Here is a 12,088-nt window from a genome sequence, read left to right as displayed (position 1 = left end):
AAATCTCCGAGACCTCTCTGCGTAACGTGGCTGACATCCCCCTGCTTCTGCCTTCCCCATGTTTCTCTCGTATCAGCCACAGAGCACGAGGAGTTTCAGGCAGCTCACACCTTTGCTGATGTGGATAAACCCCCTCAGGCAGCCAGCCAGCACCCGCTGGTGGCACCACCGAGCTGGAAGAGCAGCACAGGTCTTGACACTGTCAGATAGAAGTTGCCTAATGTCATGAGAGCAAAAAACCTCTAAGCAAACACCCAAATGCAGCTTGAGGGCTTTGGGGATTCAAAAGTCCTGTCCAAGGGAACCTGGCGTGGACCCAGACACGAGCCCTGGCCTAAGCCAGGGAGAGAGGGGAGCATCAGTGTGCCCAACCCTGCAAGGAGAAGGGTTCTTGCATGAGGGCTGAGGTGGACATTGATGGGTTTTGCCACCCTGCCTTCATCTGCCCAGCCTCTGCCAGCATTTTGTGTGTGGGTTAAACATGGATGATTCTGGGCACCACTGGGTAACCGCTCCGCTGCACTTGCCGTGGGCTCCTCGGGGTATTTGCAAGTGCATCCATACAATTGAACCACAGCAGGATCTCTCCTGTTGGAAGGGACTTGGCTCCACGGGGCAACAGCAACGCACAAGGGTGTTTAATGCAACATCCCTGGCTGGGGCGGTTGTTCTCTCACCCTCAGGGAGAAGATGTCATGATTTAATTGCATCCTGCCACTTCTGCAGGACCTGCATCTCCTGCTGCTTCACCTATGGGACCTGTACCTCCTGCCAGCTCTCCTGCTATCACTCTCCCCTCTTGCTGTGATCTGTTTTGTATGCAATAAGCGCATCAAACATCCCATGGCTGGTGCAACCTGTGCTGCAACACCTCTGGTCTCAGCAGAGAGCATTTGGGCACTGGTCCGTTTGGGTCCCCAGTACCAGGCAGGCAGTGACTGGCTGGACTCAGTCCACCTGGAAGATACACCAAAAAAGTTTTCCCTTTCAGGCTGATCAAACGCTGGAACAGGGACCAAAGGAAGGAGGGGCATCCCTTCCCTGGAGAAACTCAGCCCTTGCCTGGATACAGCCCTGAGCAACCTGATGTAACTTCAAAGCTATCCCTGCTTGGAGCTGGAGGTTGGACGCGGACCTCCTGGGGTTCCGTCCAACCTGAATTACCCTGTGGCTGTGTGCTCCGGGACGGATGTCAAATCACCCTCAGAAATCTTGGCTCTACCTCTGGGGTCTTAGGGTTTTTTTACGTCAGAGCCATGCTATTTCATGCTCTATTATCAGGTTAGTCAAAACACTTCTCTAAACTATATGTCTATATAATTGCCAGCTACACTCACTTCCTTGGCTCCTGCTGTTTTCCATTGCATCGGATTTTCAGCCATGCAAAATATCTACTTTCACCTTAATCTGCATGAAGCCCCTCTCGCCCGCAGGCAGCCTGGGTGCAAAGGGGAGGCCAGCACCTCTCGGCCGCGCTCGCTGGAGCCTCGTGCCACCGGGTGAGCTGGGCAAGCTGGGGCTGGTGGCATGCACTGCTCAATGTGGGGCGTCACTGCCCCGTTACGGCTCTGCCATGGGGAGATTCAGTCACACAAAAGAAGGCTGGGTTGGGTTTAGTGCTGCTGTGAAAGTCCTGTGTGAAGCCCATGGCTCTGGAGGTGGTTTGAAGCTTTGGTTCACAGGTGAAGCATCTCCCAGTGAATTAGGATGTGTGTTCTCATATCACCTTCCCCCAGCTGAACAGGGGGATTTCTCCCCAGAGGGATGGGATTTCTCTTAAAACAGCCCTTGCGGCGCTCCGTGGAGACCCCTGTGCCATGCCAGGCAAGCGCTTCGCCTGCATCCGCTCCCCTCTGCACATCCCTTTCTTTTTCAGAGATGGGAAATGGAGAAACCAGAGGATCATCCGTGCTGCACGGCTCACAGGCTGTTCTGCCACCACGGACCTGTCTCCTCTCCAGACTAAACAGTCCTAATATTTCCTGTCTCTTCTCACATAGAAATGTGGCTGTAATCACTCTTTTCTCCTGTTTCTGCACCTTTTTGGATGCCGGAGCAGCTCAGGATGTACCTAATCTGGCGGGTTGTCTGAGTTGCCAGGGAAATGAGATTGCATTTCCCTGCCTCCAGCTTTGTCAAAGCTTGACACCCCCAAAACTGAGGGCGGGGGAGAGGGGGAAAAATCCCTGCAGAGAAATGCTTGCCAGCAAGTCAGGACTATCCCGACACTGGAAAAAGCCCCGGCTGCCTGGAAGACAGGTACTGAGAAAGGGGTGATGAGAAAAAACAGGGAAATCCTCGGAGACCGTGGCTGGCAGGGCAGGAGCCAAAGGAGGGATGGCAGCTGGAGGAAATGTGGCTGGTGTGGCACAACCGCAGCCCCAGCGGCCCTTTCCTCTGGCACAGCGCTTGGCCTCTCTGCCCTGTAGGTGTTCCGTGGCCATCCCCAAACGTGGGCTTTCCAAAGGGGAGGTAGGACAGACCAACGGTGCAAGGAGCTGGCGGAGCATCCCGTGATCCTCCTGCCCCGTGGGATGCAGGAGAGCTGCCCACACTGCCTGTGGCTGCCTTCTCCGGTGCACCCGGCTGGTCTTTCTCGCTCTCCTATTTTTTGCCCATGAGAGCATCCAGCCCCCAGCAGAGATCCCTGTTTGTGCGGGCTGGATAAATCCAAAGGGAACTGCTTGTGAGTCCTTCTCACCAGCACTGCCAAAAGAACATGATTCAGTGCTTTTTTTTTTTTTTTTGGGGGGGGGGGGATAGAAATTAATTAGTTCAGGCCCATCACAATTATCTAACTCAATGAGCACAACAATAACCCACTGTTTAAAGGTTGTTCACGGGCATTTAGCACCATCTGGGTCGTCTGATCAGGGGCTTTGAAAACAGTTGAAAATGAAGTAAGAAGGATTGCTTGGCCCGGACACCCCCTCTTGCCTCCCAGCTGCACAATGAAAATAATCCTGATGGACCTATTAGACACAGGGAGAGGGACCGCAGAACAAACACCACCCCATATCTCGCCATGCTCCTCTGAGCTGTAGGTCAGTGTCCCCAGATGGGAAGGTGGTGGCCTTGGAAGGAGAAGGGAAGAAGAGCTTGGCCACATGTCCAAATAGCAGAGTTCTTCCCTGGACATGCTCCTCCTCAAGCTCTGGGGAACTGAGTTAGAGCAGGTGAAGCTCGAGCCATCCCCGTGGAAAGGTTGGGGTTTGCAGAGGCTGCTGCTGCTGCTCAGGAGGACTTGGACCTCTTTGGACGTTGGGCGGTTTCTTGTGCGTGCTGGAAGGTGGATTTGAGGGTTTGCCCAGTTGGGCTTGGGCTTCCCCCAAACTGGGAAGGCAGCGGGGAGCGCTGTTGATTTTAAGAGTGAGTGGCTGCTCACCATGTCCAAAGCTGCCCCGAGAGGGGCTTGGAACCTGCTGGAAATTCAGGACAGACTCATGTCTAGTCCATCCCCAGGTGGCCACCTGAAAAATGAGCCTTCCCACGTTGTGTGAGTTAGGAGATGCCACATCTGGTAGCCCATGTACACCCTGTGTGGCCATCCCAGCAGCCAACCTCCAGGTCCCACAGTCTCACCAGTAGCTGCCTTGGACCTCCCGGTCCCACCAGTCCCAACTCACAACCCTGCAGTCTCTCCAATAGCCATCCCAGACTGACAGCTGCTCCAACACCCGGCTGTGACCAGTGGTCTGACTGTGTTGCTGGCACCCAGACCCCCAGAAACACAGACACAAGCAGGAGAGAGTCCCTCAACTGGGAAAACAGTTGGAAATTGAGCTTTAATGAAGAAATGGAGTCTAATCAATGAGACAAACTGCACTGGCTGGAGTCAAGTGCAGTGACCACCTGATTAGACAGAACTGGCCCGTTTATCCCCTTATCCTTCTATTTTCACGTTTGTTCCTCTCCAGACCCCCTTCATCCCTCCTTCTGCCCACCGTTGGTCCATCCCCTCAACACTGTCTTCTACAGTCCCCAAATTCTCTTCTTTTGGGATCCCAGCACCTTCCCCCATCCTCATGCCTGGGCATGCATCCCCAGGGTCCATCGATCCCTTCCCACATCATGGGAGGAGCAGTGGTGGCACCATGGGGCTTCTGTGTTCCCATCACCACCCCCTTGTACCACCCGTGGTGAGATACACTGTCCCTTGCCTCCTTCAGGCTGTGGAGGTGTCTGGGTGTGGATGGGCTCTTGGGTAGGAACAAAAAATGAATTTATATCCCTGGTTTTGCTGCAGTCACCACTGTGCAACGTGCTCGCTGTGCCCATGTGAGTTGGGTGTCTGGCCATGCCTGGTGGAGGCTGTGTTAAGCATGGACACCATCATGTCTTCTGCAGAGAGGGCACCCACCTTTCCACACCCTGACATAACCACTGGAGCGCTGATGTGGGGACTATCTTCCTCCGTGGTGCACTATTGAGGCCAACGCAACTTAGGCCATGAGCTTTGCCAGTTGGATGCATCAACCTCTTCTCACCAATGGGTCAACCACCTGCATAACCAGACGGCACTGTGACTCATGCTCAGATCTGATCATACACCCCATACATCTCCTCAGGATAGACTGGACATCCCCGAAATGTGGTTGTGTGACAGATTTTGGTCCAGAGGCCCAGAGTGGTGGATTTTGGGTGGTCAGTGGAAGACAACTAGCCTTCTCTGCCCTGGGAAGGTGCAGGTCCCAGTTGGACTGGGGTGGTGAGGTTCAAACCCATGGCTGGAACGGGCACCGTAGCTTCGTGCAATGGTGAAAAACATAGATATGAGTTCAAAAGGGGACAGAGACGAAGTGACAGAAGGGGCTGCTGTGAAATGTGGCCATTCAGTGGTACGAGCTCTGCCCTTGCACCACCGTTTGTCCCTGCGGGTCACTGGGGGAAGCCAGCATGACCAGCCTGGGAGGGGACACTGCATTTGGGCATGTTTTTTGGCTGAATGACCCCACTACTGGTGTCCCATGGTCCCACCTGGCAAGGCAGGGGACCCATGGCTCAAGGGTCTTCACAGGTCCTGAGCAGCAGAGCAAAGGCTGCAGTGTGCGTTGGACACCGATTCATGATACAGCTGTCCGGGTGGCTCCCTTCCCTTGTAGCACTGCGTCTCACCAGCCTCTTCCAGCAGCCCTGGGATGAGCTTGTCCTCCTCAGCAGGGGGATGAACTACATCGTTCCCAACGCCTTGTCCCTCTTGTACCATCCCGGAGCTGCCCTGCAGCACAAGAGAGCTCTCTTCCTCCCATGGGATGGAAAAAATAATCTTTTAAGAGAGCTGACCGCGCTAAGGACACGTGTGTGCGAGCAACCTGTATCAGCAGGGGTCCTGCTTGTGCTGGGAAGGGGTGCCTCCGTCTCTGAAATAGTGTCTGTGACCCTTTGCAGCAGAAAATGAGATGATTCTTGGTGTTTGTGCTCAGAAATGGTTCCCCCAAGCACTTCTAAGGGTTGGAGCAGACTGTGTTCTTGGCATGGGTTCCCACCAAGCAGCACGATGACTGCGTGGGAGATGTTTTTCATCAGTTGGTCCTGTTGCTGTGCATCTTCAATTTTTGCATGGCCTGAAGACCCATGTTTTTAGGAAGAATCCAGTCCAGTTACCCACCAGGACTTGGTCCTGCTTGCAGAAAGCTGGACATGTCACTGTGTGCTTGCATACTGGCTCCTGTTGGGTGGGAACCCATCGCCTGTTCCTGGTCCCAGCTGCAAGCCCAGCTGTCATCCCAGGGGAGGAAGGTTCTGAAAGCCCACTCCCATGGCTGGGAGCTCTTTCTTGCCTGCCTCCACATCTCTCCCACACTGGGTTGCACAGCCACTGGCTGCTGGAGACCCAGGGTGGTTATTCCCCCAGTAATGGCCGTGGTGAGATGGGTCAGGGATGCAGGAAGGGCTAAACTCCAGACCAACCAGTTCTCTGACCTCCAGGTGCTGGTGCAAAGTGAATCACATGATATTAAACCCCCAGGCCCAGGGTGCAATGAACAGGCAGGTCTCCAAGAAACCTATCTAGATGGGAAATGTGGCCAAGTGTCCTGCACCAGTGTCCCCACCGCCACCACCTACCACGTCAGCATCAGGCCAAAGAGGCCAAATTTAGTTTTTATTTCCCCACCCCACCCCCACCCCTGTCTCTAAGGCTGCTTTTTGCTGGGTGCTGAGGCTCCAGACTGCAGCTTCAGCAGGAAAACCTGCAGAGCAGAGTTTTCTCACCGGTGGGCTGCCGGAGACCACAGTTTGCAAGCGGGGTTTGGCAGGGGGCTGCAGAGGGACCCACCGAGGTTCCTCTGAACCCCGTCAGGCTTCCGACTCCTGTTTCATGGCAGGAGGATCGGCACTAAATAACGAACGGAAACATTGATCCCCTTCCAGGCTGCTTTTAGCACGTCCCGAGAAGTTACGCAGGCGCCGGTGTGGGCTCCTGCTCCTCCTCGGTGGAGCGAGGGAATCTGTAGCCTACTGACGCAGCAGCCCAGACATGACACAGAGGAGAGCTGCACGTTGTCCTTCCCTCGATGACCTTCCCTGGAAGTCAGGAAGACACAGTTACGCAAGGGGCGAAGGCTTTCAATGTGATGACAGCTGCATCTCGATGCGATGCGTTATTAGTGATTGCTACCTGGGCCAAGAGGTTTCCAGGGGAAAACTGCAAAATTACTTCGCTGGGGTGGATTATTGACGTTTGAAGCTGAATGTGAATCACCAAAACCAACAAAAAAGGTCGGTTAGAGGTGAATATAATTTGCCCCTTCATCTAAACGACCACCAGCCTGTGATAGACACCCAAAATTACTAGGACAAACTCTCCAGATGGTGTCGGTCTGCAGTGAGCAAGAGACCGCATGACTGGTGCTGGATTTCCAGATCAGCCTTTGCCAAACTCTGGCCAAGGCATTTGGGTACCTTTTGCCCTTGAATCTGCCCTGCAGATCTGAGCAGTTCCAGTGAAAATCAAGGCACGCTGGAATCAGAGGGAGTTTTGTCCTTCATGTTGGCATGAATCCAACCCCGAGCATCCGAAAGGATTTTGAGGAAGGTTTTGTCATTGAAATGGAAATTTAACCCTTTATTTGGGTTATTTGCATCATTGCTTTGGAGGAATCATTTTCCTGTGACCCAAAACTTGAGGTTTACCTCTCTTCCTCGGCCAGGCAGCATGTGTGCTGGTTGGGATGGGGACATCTGGGTTGGCCTGGCTGCCAGCTAGTTTCCAAGGGAACTGGTGCCCTTGGGGTCATATTGAAGGTCCTAGGAGAAGACAGATGGTGGGCTGCATGTGGAGAAGTGGTGGGAGCTGGGACTTGCAGTCATAGCTCAGTTGTAACTCCTCGCTCTTTCTTTTGGTGAGACCAGCATAGAGTAACCCAGTCTCTGTGTGGGGCTCTAAAACAAGCCTTGGGTGATGCTCTCACCAGCCCCGGGTCCCCACTCCTGGTGGGGATGGTCCCTCCTCCCCTGTGAAGTTTTGCACCCCCGGGGAGCAGCCGTGCTCCCCACACCTGGTCTGGGGAAGAGGGATAACGTCATCTGCAGCTCCTTGGCACAAAAGTGATTGCAAAATACCAGCCAGCAGGCCAGAAGAGAGGCCAGCTGGGGGAGAACTTATGGGTGAGCCCAGCGCCAAGTCTCCCAGCCGGGAATTGGTGGGGAGGGCTCAGGCTCCGCTTTTCACAGAGCCTGTGGTTTTTATTCCCTTTACACCAAGGTAAGGGGAAGGAGGAGGCATCTCTTGCAACCAAAAAAAAAAAACCCTGGGATTTTGTTCTTCACACATTTTGGTTTGGGATGGTGCAGTGGGGTATGTCAGTGGAAGATTTTTGGGAAATGACATCCTGGTGTCCCCACGGGATGGACTCAGCAGGGCCCGGGTGCCCCGTGACTCTGTGCATGCTCCTCTCCCATGCCCTCCTCTTCTTCCCTCCCTCCTCTGGGGTTTTTTTTCCAGACATCCTACAGCTCTTTTAGAGGCCCAGCAGAGTGTTGTGATGGTTCACAAAGCTCTCCAGGCTTTCATGTGGGCTCCAACCCTCCCTTTAATGCCACAGGGCAGAGTCTTGTCCCCTTTCTAGCCCTTGGTCCCTGCTGGGACAGGTGGGATCTTGGGGAGCAGATGCTCCTTCTTGGGGTCTTTTTTCCCTGCAGTGAGTTTTGAAGTTGCCAAGCTCCGGCCATGGCACCGCTTAGCCTGCTGGAGGGGAGCATGCAGACAACCCCCCCAACCCCACCCCCCACCCTCCCAACCCTAATCTCCCCAAAATAAGGAAAAACACAAGAAACAGGGTGGGTGGGACATGACCCTTCCTTGGGGCAGGAGATGGGTGGGACTTGGACGCGGAGGTCACATCCAAACCCATCATGCTCGATAGCCACCAGCAGCTCCATGAACACAACTGGCCCCTGTTTGAACCCACCCATAATTTTGGCCTCCACAGGGTCTTGCAGGAGGTCTGAGTTCACTGCTGCAGACCGGCAGGAATGCCTTTGGCCCCTGATTACTCCTGATTTGCACCCAAGCAGGTGAGACCCCCAGAACTTTGGGATTCAGTTAGAAATGCTGATTTTTTTTAAGTTTCTGAGCTTACATCTCAGGAAGCATTTAGAGGTTTTCTCCAGCCTGATGGGGCATCATGGGGAGATGTCTGACCAGCCCAGGAGACCAAAGGCTTGTTCCCCACGCTGCAGGAACTGCATTTTCTCTTTAGCACTCAGCCCTGACCCAGGATCCGGCCCCTCCTGGCATGGCAAAGCTTTTTTTCCAGGGTTGGAGCAGCTTATCCACCCAATTGGTAATGCTGGCGTGGGACGGACTGAGGTGAACCATCCCTGGACCGTGGAGGGCAGCACTGCAGAGCCAGAGGGAGTGAGCACATCCCCTCCTTTGGCAGTGGCAAGGATATTTGTGCCCCCAAACACACACATCAGCAGCCCTTTTCTGCTCCATCCCTGCCAGGGCAGAGGGTTTGCATCTGGGGCTGAAGCACTGAAGGTCCCACTCCTGCCACCGCTGCTTTATCCCAGCTGGAGAACGTCACCTCCAGGTGAAGCATGAGAAGAAGATGGGGACAGCCAGCATGGATCAGGACCAACCCAACCTCCAGCCGCATGCACAGAGGATGAGCCAGGGATGGAATACACTGGGACTTTAGCAAAGCTGTTTGCAACATCTCCACCAGCATCCTCATGGTTAAAACTGGGGCAACAGGGACACCACCATGGCAGGTATTCCTAGGATATAAGGATGGGAGTGGGTGAAGATGGCTGAGGGTGATGTTCTTGGCTCCTTTGCAGCACATCTGCCAGGTCCCATCCCACCCAAATTTACTCCTAAAGTCCTAATTCCAAAATGTAGAGTCCTAAAGTCCAAATTTATTCCTCAGTCAGAAGCGCAGCCCCGTGCTGAGCACAGCGAACACGGTGAGTGCAGGTAAAGCGCTGGACAGATGCATCCCCTGGGCTTGCGTATGGCTGTGTGGGGTGGGAGGAATGCCAGAAATCCATCGTTATCAGAATGATCTTTTTATTTGCATATTATTTAAAATCTACAGTAAGGATGGCCACCTTAGCAGAAGACATTGTGGGGGTGGGCGAGCAGGACCTGGAGCAGGACCAGTGATGGAGGAGGAGGAGAAAGATGAGGAGGAGGTGGAAGAGGAGGGTCAGATCTGCTCTTGGACAGGTCAAAAATCTTCAAGACACCAAATTTAGCAAGCTCAGTGACCCCAAATTTAGCAGGAGACAGGTGAGCAGGTGCCGTGGTGGTTATGTGATACTGTGCTGTGCCAGGGGGTGTCAGTGAGTGTCACTGGGGGCTGTGTGCTGGGTGCTGCCCCCAAACCCATGGAAACAACTCTCAAAAACCTTCAAACAGCCCCCTGGCACCTGCAACATGGAGAGGATGTGGAGAACATATAATTTCCCAGGGGTGGGATGCTGCATGCCAGCTCCATCACACTCCAGCATCCTCCGGTGGGTGCAGCATCCAGTTTCAGCCCCGTTCCTGGGAGCGTGAGGTGGTTGTTTTGCTGCTAGAGTTAGGAAAACACCCCCAGGAGTTAATTCCTGGCATCTCATGCCTTGGCACAGGGCAGGCACCGCGCGACACCGAGCCAGACCCTTTGCAATGCTGTGCCCGCAGCAAAGGACGAGGACAGAGCTGCACCAGCAACAGCTGTACTGGGCAACCTGTCCACGGGCTCTGTCCCCCTCCTTGGGGATGGCTTGGCACAGGGTGGCTTGGGGACAGTGGAGTGGCCATTGGGGACTGTAGCTGGGATGCCAGGGGGATGAGAACGGGTGTAAGGCTAAGATCCCCGATCTGGGGGAACAGGTCTCCCCGTTAATGCCTGTGCCTGCCTCCTGGATTGGTGCTGCCCACGCTGGGGTGTTTCAAGGGCCGTGGATGGGCCTTGGTGTGGGCATAGGGCTCAGCCCCAGGGACACACTGCCCATCCCATGGGGGACCCGGGAGGAGCAGAGATGTCCCTGGGGTGGCTGCGACCTTGCAGCCAGTCCTTGTGCCCTGCCCCCCTCCAGCAGCCACAGGTTTCCAGACCGGGGGACCCTGTCCCCAAAGCATCCTTGTCACTGGGAATGACACGGTAGTCCATCAGCAGCTGGTGCTGAGCTCTGCCATCCCCGTCCTCAAACATCCCCTTCTGGGTGCAGGGCAGGGTGACCCCCTTGTGCCAGCCCCCCAGAGCCACCTCTTGGCCGTGGGGCTGACAGGTTCCCCACGGCAGGGTCCCCCGCGGCAGCCTGCACCCCCTCTCGCAGTGGGGCTGGTAGCCGGGAACCTGCGCCGAGACCAGAAGCCCGTTTCATACAGCCAGGGAATATAATAAAATTAAAGCTCATTAAGCACTTAGAGAAGGGTTTGCATTGAGGGGGTGTGGGCGGGGGGCCGTGGGGGCCGTGCATCTCAATACTGGGCTATTTAGAAGGGAGAATTTAATAACAGGGGGGTTGGTTTTTATGGCAATAGATTTATTCCACCTGGGCTAAGAAATACATTCCACATCTGCCGAGCCATGTAACCAGACTCTAATTAAAATCGTATGCCAAGCGAGGGCCTGGCTGTAAAACACAAAGCTGGCTTTTAGAGCGGCTGGGAACCGCGGCTCGCGCCGAGCCCCGGGCCCAGGGCCAGGCGGCCGCGGGATGGCGGAGGCAGGCGGTGGTGGCCGGCAGGACGGGCACGGGGCTGGCGGGGAGGCTCTTCGGCTGCTCGGTTTCCCTATGGTGGGGCAGGAGGGGTGTGTGGCTCAGGGAGGGGGTGGCGGTGGAGGGGGGTGTCCGTGTGCAGGGACCCTGGGACAAGGTGACATCTGTGTCCATGTAGTGACTGTGGGGGCAAGGTGACACCTATGCATAGGCAGAGGCCGTGGCACAAGGTCACGCACGTGTCTGTGCAGGGACCCCAGGACAAGGTGATGTCCATGTGTATGTGGTGACCCTGGGGACAAGGTGATGTCCCTGTGTGTGTTGTGATCCTGGGAGCAGGTGGCATGCATGTGGGCGCACAGCGATCATGGGGACAGGTTGACATCATTGTGAGCATGGTGACAGTGACACCCTGCATACATGGTGACTGTGGAATGGGGCAATGTCCATGTGCCCATAGTGGCTGCAGTGACAGGGTGCTGTCCATGTGTAAGCGGCGACACGGGGGTGAGGTGATGTCCACCTGTATGCAGTGACTATGGGGACAGGGTGACAGCTACGTACACACAGTGACTGTGGGGGTGGGGTGACATCCACGCATCTGTAGGGACCGTGGGATGGGGTGATGTCCGTGCACTAGTGATATGGGGACAGGGTGATGTCCGTGTATGTGTTGTGACCCAGGGGACAAGGTGACGACTGCATGTGCATAGTGATGGTGACACCCACATTTATGTAGTGACCACGGGATGGGACATGCCCTTGCACAAGCAGTGCCATGGGGACAGGGTGACATCCATGGACGGGGTGACATCCATGTCCATGCAGCAGCTGGCACGGGGGCGGCCGGGTACGGGGCTGAAAGGCTTCCCTGTGCACGCCGTCGCGGGACACCCGCGCTGTAATTTTACAGTCCCGCGAAATCAAG

The sequence above is a fragment of the Falco rusticolus genome, chromosome 2, assembly GCF_015220075.1.
Source record: "Falco rusticolus isolate bFalRus1 chromosome 2, bFalRus1.pri, whole genome shotgun sequence".
NCBI lineage: Eukaryota > Metazoa > Chordata > Aves > Falconiformes > Falconidae > Falco > Falco rusticolus.
The sequence above is the reverse complement of the archived record's forward strand: the minus strand, read 5'-3'. Positions refer to the sequence as shown.